This window comes from Pezoporus occidentalis, unplaced genomic scaffold, assembly GCF_034315485.1.
Source record: "Pezoporus occidentalis ecotype Australia unplaced genomic scaffold, CSIRO_AGI_Poc_V1 ctg12, whole genome shotgun sequence".
In the NCBI taxonomy this organism is placed as follows: domain Eukaryota; kingdom Metazoa; phylum Chordata; class Aves; order Psittaciformes; family Psittacidae; genus Pezoporus; species Pezoporus occidentalis.
The window spans coordinates 7,451,743-7,468,175 of NW_026912994.1; the positions used below are offsets into that span (position 1 = coordinate 7,451,743).

A 16,433-nucleotide genomic window follows, 5' to 3' on the forward strand; every position below is an offset into this window, starting at 1 on the left:
TTTTGTGCCGCCAAGGTGGACTGTTGTGTGCTGGTACGGTATTAGGCTGAGTTTAATTGTTGCAAGGGGTAGCTGAGCAGCACCTAGCTCTTTAAGTCTGCAGGGTGCAAGTGAGTCATTTCTCAGTTCTTTTCCATGTGATTCATAACGTTTTCAACTCCAGGATGCATTTTCCCAAATTTGTAATAGGTTTTTGTACCTGAGCTATTAGCAAGGACATCTGTTTGAATCCACAGAGGCGCAAGTTTTACTGCATAACTGAAAATAGTAGCTATAATAGAATTCCCTGGAGGGAAATCTATAAAACCTGTTCCTACCATTATATTTACGCTGCAGCAAAGCAGCACTGGTTACATCTACACTTTTGTCTTCCCTTATTTCTCAGTCATTGTATTACTGAAAAATATTATAAACAACTCTCCATCGTTTGTTGGCATTCTGGTAAGGCCTTGGGCCTTGGTAACAGTTTCTTTCTTTCATGGCTGTCAAAACGCTACACCGACATCAATTAAGACTGGGAGCCCATTTTACAGATGGAGGAGCAGATCAGAGTCCTAGAAAGATTTAAGTCAAATCTATAACTGAAGTCATCATCTCACAGATCCTAAGTAAGTCCTCTGTGTAAGGAGCTCTTCCCCACCTGCTCTAACAAAATTCTCACTGGCTGCTCCAGGAGCTGTTGTGGGCACTAACAGGCCATGTATGCTTTGGGACTTTGAACTATTGCTCTTGCGTATTGCAAAAAAGTGTGTTCCTTCAGTGCCACACTGTTGAGAAGAATGGTTTCTGATTAAAACAAGTCTCTGATTGTTCTTTGGTTTGTACTGGGGTAGAACTGAAGAGCTTCATCATGGATGAGGGTGCATTAGGCAAGGCATTGTACAGCCAGACAGCAAAGCGTGCACAGAGCTGATGAGCTAAATACAGAAGGCCTACATATCTGCCATGAATTCTTTGTCAGACTTCATCACAGAACAGAGAAGGTCTCTCCTGACTAAGACTTTCTTTGAAAGGCATTTTTCCAAAACCAAAATATGTGGCTCCTATTGTGACTGTAACTCTGAAGACTCCTGGTTCTAGCCTGGTTTTGAGTCTGTCCACTTGCTTTCATGGCCCAAACAGGAGATGGGCTATGTTTGAGATCTAGTTCCCATCCTTCGGCATTGCTGATGTTGATCATAAGGCCTTTAACTGCCAAACCCCAACTGCAGCCTCAGATTTCGAGCTTGCTGCCCTTGCTGTCTGTAAAGCACGGCACCAAACATTAATGGTAGCACAAAGCATTTACAAAGTTTTAAGCTTCTTAAACTTCATCTGTGTCAGAGAAGCCTACTGCACAGTAGGTGATGATGTACAGCTCCCAGTAGTTCCAGGGGGATGGAAAGGAGCAGATTGAATGCTTTTGTGGCTTTTCTGGGTTTATTCTGGGTGATCTATTCTTACATGGTGTTCTAGAAATCCTGTTTTCTTAATATTAAAGTTTGTAGGAGATCAAGTTCAATTTTAAATACCATTCCCCCAACCCCAACCACCTTGGTGCTGAAGTTACAAGGAGCATTGTTCGTTGCTGTCAGGCAAGACAGTTTGTTTCCTTTCGGAGGACAGTTCTTGTAGAGAAGAGAGAGCAAGCACAGCTCCAGGGCCTCCATGGTTGGGCATCAGCCAATTACTGTCACATCAGATTAGCTCTATGGCACATTAGCACTCGTTTATGTTGGTACAAATGCAGCATGACTGTTCCATAGTATTGATGGACTTACTGTATTTACAGTATGACTAATTGAAAGGGAGGTTCTGATTACAAAACCATGGACTTCCAAAGTGATTCTGCTGCTTCTGTATGGGCCAGTTTTAAACCATGAGGAAGAGATGTATTACTAAAAGGCACAATACAGTTTTTATTTATCATTGATGCAGTTACCATTTAGGCAACTGGGGGAGGAGGGAACCAACCTGTATCACAAAAGAAACAGGAAAAACTTAGTTTTTTTCCACCTTGCCATGATCCTGAATTAGTAACGTGTGCTACTGTAGCTACTTCTTGACCTCTGAGAAAAGCTGTTACCTGCCTGTACTCTGCAGAAATCTAGGTGTTGAAATCAGCATTAAGATTTCCTTAGCTGCCACTGCAGCGCATGAGCATGTTCTCCTTGTCCAGAGCAGCTTGGTAGCAGCAGTCGTGGGTGTTTGTGAGATGAGGAGGCATCACATGCAGCACTCTGTAAGCCAGAACTGTAAAGCTGTCCACAGCTTCGTGACTTTCCCACTTGCACGTCACCTGCTGACATTCAAAGGGTGTGCTTGTTTGTCTCTGAATAAACTGTGCGCCTCTGGCCTGAATCTCCACAAGTTTCGTAGTCCCTGCTTCATAATTAGCTAAGCCTCAGCTTCCAGCTGCTTTGCAGTTTGTAGCAGCCCTTACAGCTGGTTTCTGGCAGCCATTATCCCCTTCCAGCATAGGAACAGCTTCAGCTCTGAGTCCTGGGAGAATGGACAAGGCTGGCAGGATTATAATGACAGAATAGAAAATGGGTGCATGGGCACAAGGAAGGTAGGCTGAGAACATATGTGACAATGGGGGGAAAATTAATTGACAGCTGGGAGGCACCGCAGATCCCTAGGCTTTGTGGGACCCTAGGTAGATCTGGTAGGATGTGAAAGGAGGGAGAGGGCTCCACAGCTTTTGGATCCTTCACAGGGTGAGGGATCTCCTCTGCTGCTAGGGATGATGCGCAGGTGATGCCTCAGCGCTGAATAAAGCATACCTACTTTACAACTTTAATGAGTTGTGGAGTCTACCCGCACATCAGGGACGGATTGCATTATTGCTGCCAGCCCACTGCCCAGGCTTCAGAGCTGCTCAGCCAGCCCTTTGCCACTGCAGAGTGCCAGGCAGCATTTGTTATTTTCAAAACACTCTGCTGTGAATTACAGCCACGAAGGGTGAGTAGCTCCAGGAACTGCACGGGAGTGCTGGGGTCAGCAGCTGTGTCCACAGTGCCATCCCTGCTCAAGGAGGGCCCTGGGAACACCTGTGTCACCAAAGCAGACACCATCAATTACATGAGGAGCAGCAATCTGATGCTCAAGGACAGTGAACAGTCTGTGATTTCAGGAATTAGTTATGGAAAGCTGGGACCCTCGGGCTGAGGTAATAAAAATAGCTGGAGAATTCGGCAATTCCCTTATTAATGAGATGACAGACTGCAGTCCCTTTGCCAAGGCTGTATGGAATACACTGAGGGGCAGAGCAGTTTTCTGGCTTTGCCAACAGCTGCTTCAAGGTGAAGTACAAGGGGAAAAAGAGAAAAAAAAAATCTCCACTGTCTCCTAATACTCATTTTTCCATGTAACAACTCAGGGCCTGGAACAGCTCTGGGCTCTCTGCAGGCCTTTTGGAGCCTGTGTTTGAGACATTTCCCTCACCTTTGAGAAATAACCTGAACAGCAATTAAGCGGTACCTGTCCTAAATAGTTCTTTCTAGGAAGGAATTAAACTGAAACTTTTGAAATCCTTCTCCATCTCCTGTCCGAGACAGGAAGTCAAGGAGCAGCAGTACATTATTTCCTTATAAAGAGAAAGCATGTCTTTGTGTTCTTAGCTAGAAAGAGCTCTACACCCTTGTCTTCTCTGCTGCTGCAATGCTTAAAGATACATGTAAGCAAAAATCCATTTTTCCTTTTGGGATATGAATCTTCAGCAGATGCTGGTGGGAGTTTACAGGTTTGGTTCTTTGTCAGTGCTTGCAGAAGCAGTCAGATACTGCACTAGCTGTGGATGCAGTGCTAGAGCTGCTCCAGTCAGACACTGTGCAGCCTATCACAGAATCCCAAGGGTTGGAAGGGACCTCAAAAGATCATCTAGTCCAACCTCCCCTGCAAGAGCAGGGTAACCTAGAGTACATCACACAGGAACTTGTCCAGGCGGGCCTTGAATATCTCCAACGTAGGAGACTCCACAACCCCCCTGGGCAACCTGTTCCAGTGCTCTGTCACTCTCACAGTAAAGAAATTTTTCCTGATGTTCACATGGAACCTCCTATGCTCCAGTTTACACCCATTGCCCCTTGTCCTGTCACTGGACATCACTGGAAAAACCCTCGCTCCATCATCCTGACACCCACCCTTTACATATTTGTAAACATTGATGAGGTCACCCCTCAGTCTCCTCTTCTCCAAGCTAAAGAGACCCAGGTCCCTCAGCCTCTCCTCATAAGGGAGATGTTCCATTCCCTTAATTATCTTTGTGGCTCTGCGCTGGACTCTTTCAAGCAATTCCCTGTCATTCTTGAACTGTGGGGCCCAGAACTGGACACAATAATCCAGATGCAGCCTTACCAAGGCAGAGTAGAGGGGAAGGAGAACCTCTCTAGACCTACTAACCACACCCTTTCTAATGCACCCTAGGATGCCATTGGCCTTCTTGGCCACAGGGGCACATTGCTGGCTCATGGTCACCCTCCTATCCACCAGGACCCCCAGGTCCCTTTCCCCTTCACTACTGTCCAGCAGGTCAACCCCCAACCTGTACTGGTACATGGGGTTGTTCTTCCCCAGATGCAGGACTACACTTGCCCTGTAGCTTCCTCAGCATCTGGGAGCAGTATTGTCACTGTCCTGTCAAAACTCGTTTGTTTGCAGCACAACAATCTGCCTATTTCTGTAGGCATGTTTAGGAAGCCAGTTAGTGACTGCAAGGTTCTTCCCCTAGGAAGAAGGGAATTTAAGACTTTCAGACACTGAGGAGAGACAGCTGCATTCAAACCTAGCACAGAAGTGGTAGACATTAGTTTCTAGTGTCACAGCCAGTTAGAGCTGCTGTTGACAGATTTATCTTCTGGCTTTGTAGCTTGTCTCAAGGACAATTCATCTACTATTACATCTAATCGAGTTCTTGCTCATCTTGAGCATGTTTGTATCTCAGTCATCTTGCTCAATAAATACACCCTTCAGAGAGGTGTATGAGCAAAGCAGTGGTTCAGAGTTTTATGGGAGCAGAATTAGCACTTTCAGTGATGCTACTTGATTGAAGCTGAGCCCTCTGGGCTAAAAGGACATCAGTGCCTGGGGATCAGCTCTGTGCTGAAGTACTCCTGTCATTCATGGTGGTGCAGCTGATCCTTCCAGCCTGCTTCTTAGGAGTAGGCAGAAGCAACGCCTTTCAAGAGGAGGTTCCTCTTGAAAGACCTCTTTCAAGAAAGTGCCTTTAAAGAGTCAGGGAGGTAACTGCTTCTTATAAAAGATCAATACAGTTCCACTGCTAATCCATGCTGTGGTAGTTTAACCTGAAAAAACCTCAGGCCTGAACTCATCCAAGACCTCTCAATTACAAGAAGACCTGCGAGCATTCCCTCAGGAGTCCTGGTGTGTGGTACTTAACTGTTTTGCTCTGATGTGCCCTATTTTTTACCACAGTTGTTGCAACAGCTGTAGTCTCTGTAGACAATGAGTGTTCAGGTTTCTGCAACACAAGATAACCTGAATGTGAGCCCCAGTGCGGTAGTCCTCTTCCTTGTTTAAGGGCTATACTTCAGTTTGGAAATTGGTTTGCTGAAGTCATACCTGTGTTGGGGAGATCTCACAAATCAGTACCTTGACTTCTCTGAAAGCTCTGTATCATTGAGAACAAACATCAGCCAAAGTCACAGGGGAAAAAAAAGTAAGAAAAAGAAGATCTGTTTTTTAAAGAGGAAGGAGTAGGCCATGGAAGCCTTCTTCCTTACTGATAAGCAGCCCCTGAGCTGATCAGCTTTTTAAGATTAAGATTGTTTGATCTGCCACTTGAGTTTCAGGACACCTTCCAGCAGGTGTGGTAAGAGCTGACAACCCATTCCTGGCTATGAGAACTAGGCCTGCTAAACAAAAGTGCCTCCAAAACCAGTCATGTCTTTCAGGGAGGATCTTCTGCCCTTTATTCCAGGTTCTGTCTTACCTGGTTGCCATATAAACACATTCTCAAGGGACATAGTTACTGCTTGTCTACACAGTGCTTTAGTTATTTCTGGTCACATGCCAACAGGCAGGAAAGCACAGAAAAATGGGTTGAGTGCCTCATCAGGCAACAGGATAGCAAAGGGTGCTCTGTAGTAGGGAAAAGGAGTTTATGTAGGAAAGAAGAGAGGGTGTAGCAGGGGTGGCTGTGCTGAGGAGTAGAGATGAGAGAAGAGCTTGGAGGGGGCAGTGGAACAGGAAAGAGGCAAAAGAGGAGTGTTAGCCAAGACTGATGAATGGCAGTTGTGTGTTGGCTTCTGAAGGCCTTGCAGTCAGAGTAGTAGCCCCACCTACAAATGCCTGGAGCTTTTGAGATACAGCCGATCAAGCACCAAAGCAGTAGGTGTGCAGCATGACTCTGGGTGAGGAAGACCAAGAAACAGAATGCCTGACTCCTAAATGGGTTCGTTTGACCCTGCACTATGCTCTCTGCTCATTTGCCATTCCTGCTGCTGTTTGCAATGCAGCATCTGGAGAAAGCAGTGCCCTTGTACAGAGTATTTGGCTCTAGGAGAGTTCTTCCAGCATTAGATTTGGCCCATGGATTTTAATTACTCTCCACTGTGATAGTAATGAGAGCCAGTGGAATTGTACTGATTTTATTTCCTTTTAATTTGGTATGATGCTCTGGATGCAGATTAATTTTCCCAGCTCAGTGTATGTTATCGATTCATCCTGCCTCGTGATGTGGTAAACAGCTTGAAGAGGTGCCTAATTTCAGTGTGATTTCACTAGCTTCCCTTGCTAGCTCTCTGCTTTCACATCATTGAAGCTGTAATGGGGATGGGGGACAGAACCTGAGCTCTCTCAATACAAAGCCCTACCAGAGGCTGAGATAAGGAGGCTGAGACAATGTTTTTCTGGTTGTAACAGGGGTGACTGCAAGGTAATGTGCAGCCACATTAGCAGGAATTTGCTCCACAGGCTCAGAGGCACACCAGTGGAGCCAGGTTGGTATGTCAGTATATTGGTGCAAGTGCACAGCCAGCCTTAGCCTGAAACCACATGCTGGCTCTGCACCACACAGCATTCTGCTCCTGACTTCTGGTGGTTTGCTGGGCCTGCCTGCAAACCTGGTGCTCCACCTAAAACTAACTCACTGTACAGTGTGGTGCTCAGAAGCAGTGGGGGTGGTTTTTGTACCCCATGGTGTTCCTATTCTGTGTCATCTTGGACAGCAAGGAGAAAGGGAAGAGAAGACTGAAGACAGCAGCTCTGCATATGTCTGTATGCCAGTCCCTTGGCATGGACTGCATCAGGAAGCCTGGTGTGCCGAGACCTATCTTGGAAAGCTACTTTGTCCTCAGCCATGCTCATAACCTCCCAGCTCAAAACACTGCAAACCGATACTCTTGCTCTGTGTGTTGTTACAGCAGGAGGCCACCTCAGCAAGTCCAGAGGGACACCGCACTTCGTGAGTGATGCAAGTGTCACATTGTCAGAGGCCATCGGGTGCCCAAGTGCAGTCATTGGACTGGCAATGAGTAGTCCTGCAGCTCAGATGTCATTATCTGGTTGCTGATGATGGCTATCAGTGCCTTGGAGGCATTTCCTGGAGCAGAAACTGAACTCAGGCTAGGATAGCTTTGCCTCAAATCAGAATCTGAACAGTAACTTCACATGTAAAATGTTACTTGTTCTTCTTGCAATAAAATCCATCAGCTGTGTGGACAACTCTTATGTATGGGAATGTATGTACTGACTATACAGTACTGGGCAAGCAAAGATAAGAGATAAATAGGAGAAAAGAGGTAAATACCAGTTTGTCCTGTCACACAGCTTTCTTTAGGACTTAGAAGCCTATATCCAATTAAAGCAGCCAGGCAATTAGCATCAAAACAGTTGAGCTGGGTCTTTATCTACTGTATGTAGGTGCAAGGAAACCTCAAATTCATCTGAGTGGATTTGCCCCTGCCCCCCTTATCTCCATCTTGCAGAAGCTTTTGTTTCCAAACCTTACCATGTGTGACTTGTCCATAGCATCATGGTGGCAGCAATCTTCTGTCCATCTCTGTCTTCCTTCATCTCCAAAGCTATCCTGTGCACCTGCCTGCCAGCATCCCACTCATGCTGGCCCTTGAACAGTGAGGAACCACTGTCACCAGCTTCCTGAGAGATACTGGGCAAGAGATTAGGAAAATGCTCTTTGGAAGATGAGAAAATAGCACTAGGCAGAAAAACTGAGGTAAACCGGGGCACAGTCAAGACAGAGACTTCAGATTAGATCCCAAATGTCATCATCCTGGGGAGCTTGGGGCAGAGTCCTGCAGACCCTCAGCCACAGAAAGTGTCACAGTGCTCTAGTACCCAGCAACATTTCCCCAGGATACTTGGCATTCAATTATGAGGAGCAAAAGCTTTGAGGACCTAGTGATTCACCAGAGAAGGTGCTTATGCTGCCTTAGGCGAAGCAGTACAAATACACGCTTTGGCTTAGTTCCACCATATCCTTAGAGAAAATAAAAAAATGTTTAACTGTTGGTTTTTTTGCTCTCCCTGCTTAGACTAAGCCAAGTTTCACACTTAGCTGGGCTCACGTGCAGTGGCACCCAGTGTGCCTTCAGCACACCACTGAGGGCACAACTGGGACAAGAGCCCTTCTGTTCCCTTACTGTTGTATCCCAGAGAAACAAATGTGTCTCCTCAAGCAACGTAGACTGTTTTGTGGTCCCAGCCACATCAGTGTCTCCAAAGTCCTAGCTGGCAAATTACATCCATTTTCTATCTTTTAGGTAAAAAAAACCACCCAAACAAACATAACAGAGCAATCTAAATTATGATATTCTTGATTTAAACTGTTCGCCTTCCTTTCTGACTGAAATAAGCACTAGGCTGCTTTGTGCCCTTCTCTAACTTATTTCACTATTTGCGCTGGGAAAGTGGAAACTGGGTGATATTTGAACAGGCTTCCAGCCTCCACCCTTCTCCAAAGTGGTTTGCATTGAAATGGACTTTTAATATCTCCCTGAAAAAAAAATGAGATTGTATTTGAACTGGTAAAACTCTTGCACCCCTATCTCACAGAATCATTTGGAAGGAAACAGCATCTCTTCCAGGATATCTTTGTGGTGGTTTTTCTGTTTGTTGGGTTTTTTTTTGGTGTTTGGTGTGCTTTTTGTCTTTTTTTTTTTTTTTGGTATTCTGGTTTAGGGGTTGGGTTTGGTTGTGTTTTTTATTTTCTTTGTTAAATGATAAAATCTCTCACCTCCCATCTGGGATTCTCTAAAGCACTCTCACATGAGTATATCTCAGGGATGATGCCTTGCTTAGAGAAAATGCTGTAAATACCAAATGGTCTCCTGAAGGAACAAAGCAAAGGAAGCCATAGCAACCTCTGTTGTCTGGCAAGTCAGAAGGGCACTGTGCCTCCTAAAGCAGTTCCCAGAGCGATGGTACATCATCAGTAGTCAGGTGCCCTTTCCAGAAGATAGCAGATGACTGTTTAAAAATACAAAAAAGGGGGGAGAGAGAAAGAAGGAAAAGGAGAAAAGAACAACAGTGAAAGGCCAAAAGCAGCTCCAAAGACACAACCACACACACAGTTACCCCAGTGGTGTGCAAAGAGATGTATGTATGCTTCATGGACCAGTCCTTTGATACCACAGTCCTGTCCTTGCCCACATACCTGCATAATTTTCTTACAGCTTCAGAGGGGAAGGCATGTGTGTCCTTCAAGGTAGCTACAGGTATGCCAGCTTGTGCTCAGGCAGTGACTTGGAACTGTTACACTTGAATACAGGTTCCAGAGTTCAGTTAGTTCCAAATAATTACACTTCAGTTTTAGGAAATGTTACCTGGCTTTCCTTGGTGCTCAAAGACTGCAAGGACGGGAAGGGTCTAGTTTTCATATATACTGGAAGGTAGTTTTATTATCTCCTTCTACAGATAGCAATCATGAGTGTCTTCTCTGGGAGGACCCAAGGCAGTCAGAGGCCAAACATTAGTCTCAGAGGTTGCCAGTTTACAACTTGTTCACAGCATTTTCTACTCTGTAGCTGTGAGAGTTACGATATTTGCTTCATTCAGGACTTCAGGGTGAGAAGTCGCAATGTTAGTTTGTGGCTTTTACAAGTGATCTTAACCTATATCCACAAAAAGTTCAGGAGCTTTAATCAATGTCCTGTGACCTCCTGCAGAGAGGCTATTAACAAACAGCAAGAGGAGACAGTGCTGCTTCTTTCAAGACAAGGGGAGTTGGCTTTAATTTCAAAAACACACTCCCTAGTGATTGATGAAGCAGTATTTTTGGAGAAGAGAGGAAACTGGCAGTCTCCTGGGGCCAGGTCAAATGTCTCACAATGTCAGTTTCCTGTATTAGAGTACTTCTACCAAAATACTTCAGATACTAAGGCCTGGCCAAAATCATCTGCTCTGGATGAAGCAGGAATGGCATCTGGAAATAAAATCTGGCTTGAGTCAATCAACAAGGCATCAGGATCTCTTCCCTGTTCATCAGGATCTTGAGTCAAAGGCTGTCTTGTTTCATTGTCTTAATATGATCCAGAGGTGCTGTACCATCAGCACATCAGAAATTCCTAGGTGGCCAGTGGAGGACAAAAGAAGGCAATGCAGAGTTGGAGCTGAGAACAGGACCATCACTGGACACGGTGCTGGCCTATGGGCCAGTTCTCATCATCACCGGCTGGAAAGATTGATCAGCTTCAGGCAAGGTCTTTGGCTGTGGCTAGTGGAGGGTTTCATGATTGAACTAGGGGACAACCCCCCCCACACCAGCAGCTGGTAGGCAGGAGTGTGTTGATTGCATTAATCTGTTTTTCCTCTTTATTAACTACAATTCCTCTTACCTCTGCAGGAGGACACAGAGGAAGAGGTGTATCAGCCATCTAATTACAGTGCCTGATTTTGCTGCTCCTTTTACGCTTTTCTAAAACATTTTACCATTGACTTCAGCACAGTTGATAAAAAGCCCTTGTTTCATCAAGTGGCACCAGATTTAGTTAGTGGGATTCTGTTCCAGAGCTTCTGACATGCTTCCAAAATCCAGCCCTGAGGCTGATGGCGCTGACAAAAACCTTGAGCAACAGCAGAGAGATTGCACCTTAAGATTTGCATACTCAGGTGGTAGTGTCTACTTCTTTGCATGACCAGAAAAGCAAGCTAACACCCTCAGGCATCCCTAATATATGGTAAATATTGAAATCTGAAGTTGATTTCAGTAAGAGTTGTGAAAAATAGAGCCATTATGTTCTGCAGAAGTTGGTGGCTGAGGCAGAATGATTTATGCCATGGCAAAATCACTGATGTTAGCTGTCTGGCTTCCATTCGAGAGACCTCAGCAATTTTTGTAGATGCCAGCTGGATGATCTCAGCGACAGGAATCGGGGCCTCTCACTTCACATGGAGAAAGCCCTTTAATCTTGTAACTAGCCAATCCTTGACTTCATTTTATTTAAAGATTTTAGGCACTGTGCAGTGCTAAAGAGGATCTTGCTGAGATCCTATTACCTCAGCAGCAGCTGATAGGCAATGAATTATTCAAGACTAGCCAGTTCCTTCATTAATTTTAATAAATCAAGTTTTCCACAATGTTCTTTGCAGTACTGAAAGCTGTGATGTGGTGAGGTAAACCAGTTATTTCCTCGGCCCTTTTCCATTTGGTCCAGGTTTACATATCTGAAGACCTTGATAGTTAACAAGAGATTAGTAGCCGGCAGTGCTAATTTGAGGTAGATCTACAGTGGGCAGAAGAGGTAACAGAACTCCTTCCCATCTCTCGGGAGGTCACAAAGCCCTGTCTTTACACAGGGAAAATGGCTTTGCATGTACAAAAACGAACTCAGCTGTGGCATCCTGACCTCCAGGGCAGACTGTAGCCTTTCAGACAGACGGTCTGGACGCCACAGCAGCCCACAGAGGAGCTTCCCATCTTTCATGCAGACTCACTCTTGTGAAATTATTCTTCAGTCTTGAATATTTCTCCACAGCAGGCAGATTATGGTGTTTATGAACCAATCTCATTTAGTAAGCATCCACATGGATCAATCTTGTATGCAGCATATGCACATGTTACCATGCACAACTGTTAATACATAGGCAAGCAGTATCTCTTGGTACACTGTATATACATCCTGTCTAGGCTGCTGATATTCTTCACAGTGCAATAGCTCCCAACAGCAAATGCAAACTTGTTCTGGTGACTGTTGCAACCTACCTTTGCCACCAAATTCTGCTCAAACTCAACAACAGAAAATATTTTCTGAGACTGAAACACTATTAGCCCTTTCTGCACAACTCTTGAATAGGCAGGAACTTACTTGTTTCTGTTCATTATCAGCCTCAAAATTGCTCAGTCTTTTCTTTGCATCTGGTCTCCTGGCCAAATAAGAACCAATCTCATAATGCAGTTAAAGGCAAAAAGATGCTGTATGTCCCCTATAGAATTTATTCTTACATTATTATGCTGCATTGCATAAAATCAGATTGAACTATTTCCTCCTTTTTCTCCTCTGTAAAATGCAGGGCAGGGCATTTTTCCAGGCCAGGTCTTGCAGAGTGTTTAGTGCTTATGGCCCTTATCCTTCCTGTACACAAGACACACAGATTTGCTGGAGAGAAGCAGAGCATTCAGCCCAGACCCTTTCCTACTGAGGCTTGCATCCAGCCTTGACTATTCCTGTCTTCAGAGAGCTTAAATTGTCATGAGGACATGATCACATATGGCATAGTTGCACTTTTCAGCACATGCAAGGAAGGCAGCAATCTGTAACTGCTTTTGTTACACTGTATTTTAGAAGAAGGAAGATGAACTGCTGAGGAAAATAGAGGCTGGACACCAGCAATGCTGAGCATAAATTGTTTACAACCATAAATTCACTGTAGGGGTTAGCCCACGAGTATCTAACCTGCCAGCATCTATGTGATGCATACTCTTATGAATGTGCTGCTGGTAAGGTATCCAAGTACAGCAGCTTACCCACAGATCTGACTCCAAGGCTGTTTGATGGATAAATGAAAGACAGACCTTGCTAAACCAAGGTCATAGTTATGGGAGACTTCATGATTTGATCTTCAGGGATGGAGCATGAAAGAATAGCACCTAATTGTGAGAAATAAGAGTGTGGCTCCTCAGAGTATATTAAATCTGTGTTTCAAGGAGTGGGAGGGGAATTTGCAGATCCCTGCAACCACTGCACCTGCTGGCTCTTCTAGTCTGCCTCATAACAGACACAGGGCTGTTTCCTGTGCCCAGGTCAGCCCTCCTTATCATCTCAGTCCCCAGAAAATTGTTCTAGAGGTTCAATATCTTCACTGTGAATAACATACCTTTCTGCAGTCTGCTTTAGTTTAGCTTCTGTTCCCAACCAACAGGAATGTGCTGGTCTTATGAAATGCTCTTAAGAATTTTCCAAACTGACTTAAATCTAAGGCCACCCTTATCTCATGTTTGGGTACTCAAACAAACAAACAAATATTATATGAGTCACCTCAGATTCTGTTGCAGAGCTCCCAAGACAGATATTGCTGAGCAGGCACAGAGGTAGCTTATTTACTGTTGTTTCACTTCATTTTTGGAATGACACTGTGCTGCTTTTAGGACCCAGTGTATTTCAGCTCCTTCATTCCATCATTAATCCTGAAGCTCTTTAATGCTCCCTTTTTTCCCTTATCAGTTTTGTGCAATTCTTAGCTTGTCATTTTTTTTTTTCACTACTTTCTATTTTCATAGTGTTTATGTACATAGCGTGCTTGCTTTCACTTTCCCAGTAAACAAGAAGCCTATTATTTTTCAAACCAATATATTTACTTTCCTCAGACACAGGATTGAGGCTATTTGACCATTTAGCGAAAAAAAAACAACCCAAAATACAACCAAGCTCCCAATTATAATTTGTATTTTTCTACTCAAATTTCCTTTATTACATGGCTCACAGTTGTTTTCAGCTCTCTGAAATTGACATTTGTAGAGCTGTAATGATGGATAATTGGTTTGCACTGAGCTCTGTTTGCACACTGCAAATATAACTGTGTAGTGATCATTGGTAACTAAGCAACCAGTTATGTTTTTAATTCTGTGATCAATTACTTGCTATCTGTCAAGATGAAGTCTAACACAGCATGTGCCCACAAAGGGACACAACAGTTTCTGGAGTTAAGAATCCACCATCTATAAAATTGGGAGTAACAGTGCTATGAGACTCCGGATTTACCTCTCTGACTGAAGTCTCTTACAGACATGCAGCCTTTGTCTCTTTCAGTGGATGTGAAAGTTTAATGGTTTTGTATTCTTGATGTTAAAGCAGGCATTATTCAGAAGTAGTTAATTGGCTGCATATTTCTTTTCTGTGATGTAGGCAGTGACAGCAAACACATTTTTTTCCTTTATTTGTTAAAGCAAATCGTTCAAAGGCTCTCATCTGGGTGGTTCACCATTCAGAAGTCAGAAGGCCACTTATGACAGGCTTGAGTTGTGTTGCTTCTACATCCTGGAAGGTCTCCTGGCAGTGGTCACTGCATGGGACATTCAAAAACTCTTGATTTCTTACTCTCTATTCCATGTGAACATTTCTTTCTTCTGTTTAACCTGGGAAAGTAATACTTGCCAAACTCATGGGGTCAGAAGACTCCTTGTCAAGCAACGAGGATGGATATATGTGGAAAGGAAGGTGAGGTGGAAGCCAGGCAGCAGGGCACTTGAGACAACAACCTTGGACAAGGGGTACAGTCCCACTGCACCCAAATGAGAAGAGCAGAGTGGGCCCCATTACTGTATTTTGGTTCAGCCAACAGTCCAGCAAGCCTCAGAGAGAGCCATGGTCCCAACACTGCTCTGATGTCACCCAAGAAGTCAAATTGAGCAAGTCACAGTCACTATACATACAGCCTAGCTCAAGCAAGGACCTAAATGCACCTCCCAGGCCAGTGGGTGGCAGGAGAAGGTCCCAGATAAGGCTCATCAAGGTACTTAGGGGCTGTTGTACTATGAGCTGACACCCCTCAGCCTAGGCCAGATCTGCTCTGCTACCCAGCATCTGTTCCAGAAGGAGCACCAGCAGACACTTCATATCAAAGAAATCCATTTTAGCTTTATGGCCCATCTGTAGCTGGTTATAACAACTCTCCCATCACCACCCATTTGCAATGAATGTTATATGGTGCTTAGAAAGAAATCCGCACAAGCTCCGTCTCCAGACTCTCTTTGCTTCTTGCTGTTGCTGCCTGCTGAAAGGAGCCATATGGATTTTGTACTGAATGTTGCAGAAATGCTAATATACAAGTATACTTGGAGGTGGCATGTGGGCAATAGGAAATGGAAATGAGTGCTTTTTTTGGCTCAGATTACACAGGCAAGTTCAGTGAAGCCAGATGCTGCAGTGGGTTAGTCAGGAAGCTTTGCTCACCTGAAGTCCCAGGTTCAGATCTTGATTAGGGTTATTTCTGCACTTGGCTGCACTAGCTGACTTTGTCAACAGGACTGATGTTTGCCAGCATATGTAGAAAATCCTGAAGACTTCAGCCACTGTAAAAAATAACCCCACACCATACAATCTGATCTGGGTGATACTGCAGACCAGTCAGAGATCTGTTCTTTGTGGTACTATAGGCAAAAAGTACATGTCAGAATGATTTGTGTCAATTTAGAAAAGTCATGTTACAGTCTAATAGCTGACTGAACAGTCTGCTATAGCTGGTAAGTGAAGGAAATTATTCTCCTTTTGAATCCTCACTGGGCACCACAAAGTCATCACCGGGCTATGTGAGAGTCTGCTGGCTTCAATGCCCTCTCTACTGGGGAGGGTAACATGATTCATACTGGTGCATCGTGTCACAGCTCCTGTTGTGCCCACCAGGGAGCAGGAGCAATACCTGTGCTCAGGCAACAGGTATTTGAGCTTGAGTTGGAAGCTCTGAGCTGTCTCGTCTGGCACTGGGCAAGCTAACGTCTGCACAGTAACTGGCCATGTTAAGAAACCTGTTCGAAAATGGACTTTGCTCCTTTCTAGTTTTCAGTGTTTGGGGAATTTACTCGTGGAGCCCCAGGAAAATAAAAAATAAAATAAATACAGGTGAGCAGAGGTGGAAATCTTTCATGAAACTGTAGATGGAGCATCCACTTTGATGGTAATACCATAATTTTGTCTGCTTTGATTAAAAAGTTAATTAGATTTAGAGCATTTATACCCAAAGGGAAGATGACAGAACCCTGACAGATTTTTAAAGCTTGCTCAGGGACTGGCTTGCAGCAGAACCACTGTGGTCACTACATTCCCCACTTCTGTCACAGCCTGATGCCTCTTGTTTACAGCCTTGCCTGCAACATTAAATAGCAGCCATAAAGCATTTTGCCAGTGGTCCTGCCAGCTGATGAGTCCATTTTAGAGCCTACTCATTGCATCACATGTATTGCTTTTTGCATAGGGAAGTAGTTTTGAATGTCACTCAGTCCTACAGAGGCAAGTGGGAAGATGGATTATGCTGGCAGC

At 44.5% G+C, this 16,433-nt stretch overlaps 1 protein-coding gene across 2 annotated transcripts in view; it reads left to right on the forward strand.

Annotated features, from left to right (window-relative positions):
• LOC134157776 (uncharacterized) overlaps positions 1-16,433 on the forward strand; it is a 44,896-nt gene that overhangs the window by 766 nt on the left and 27,697 nt on the right. The gene's annotated exons all lie outside the window — the stretch shown is intronic.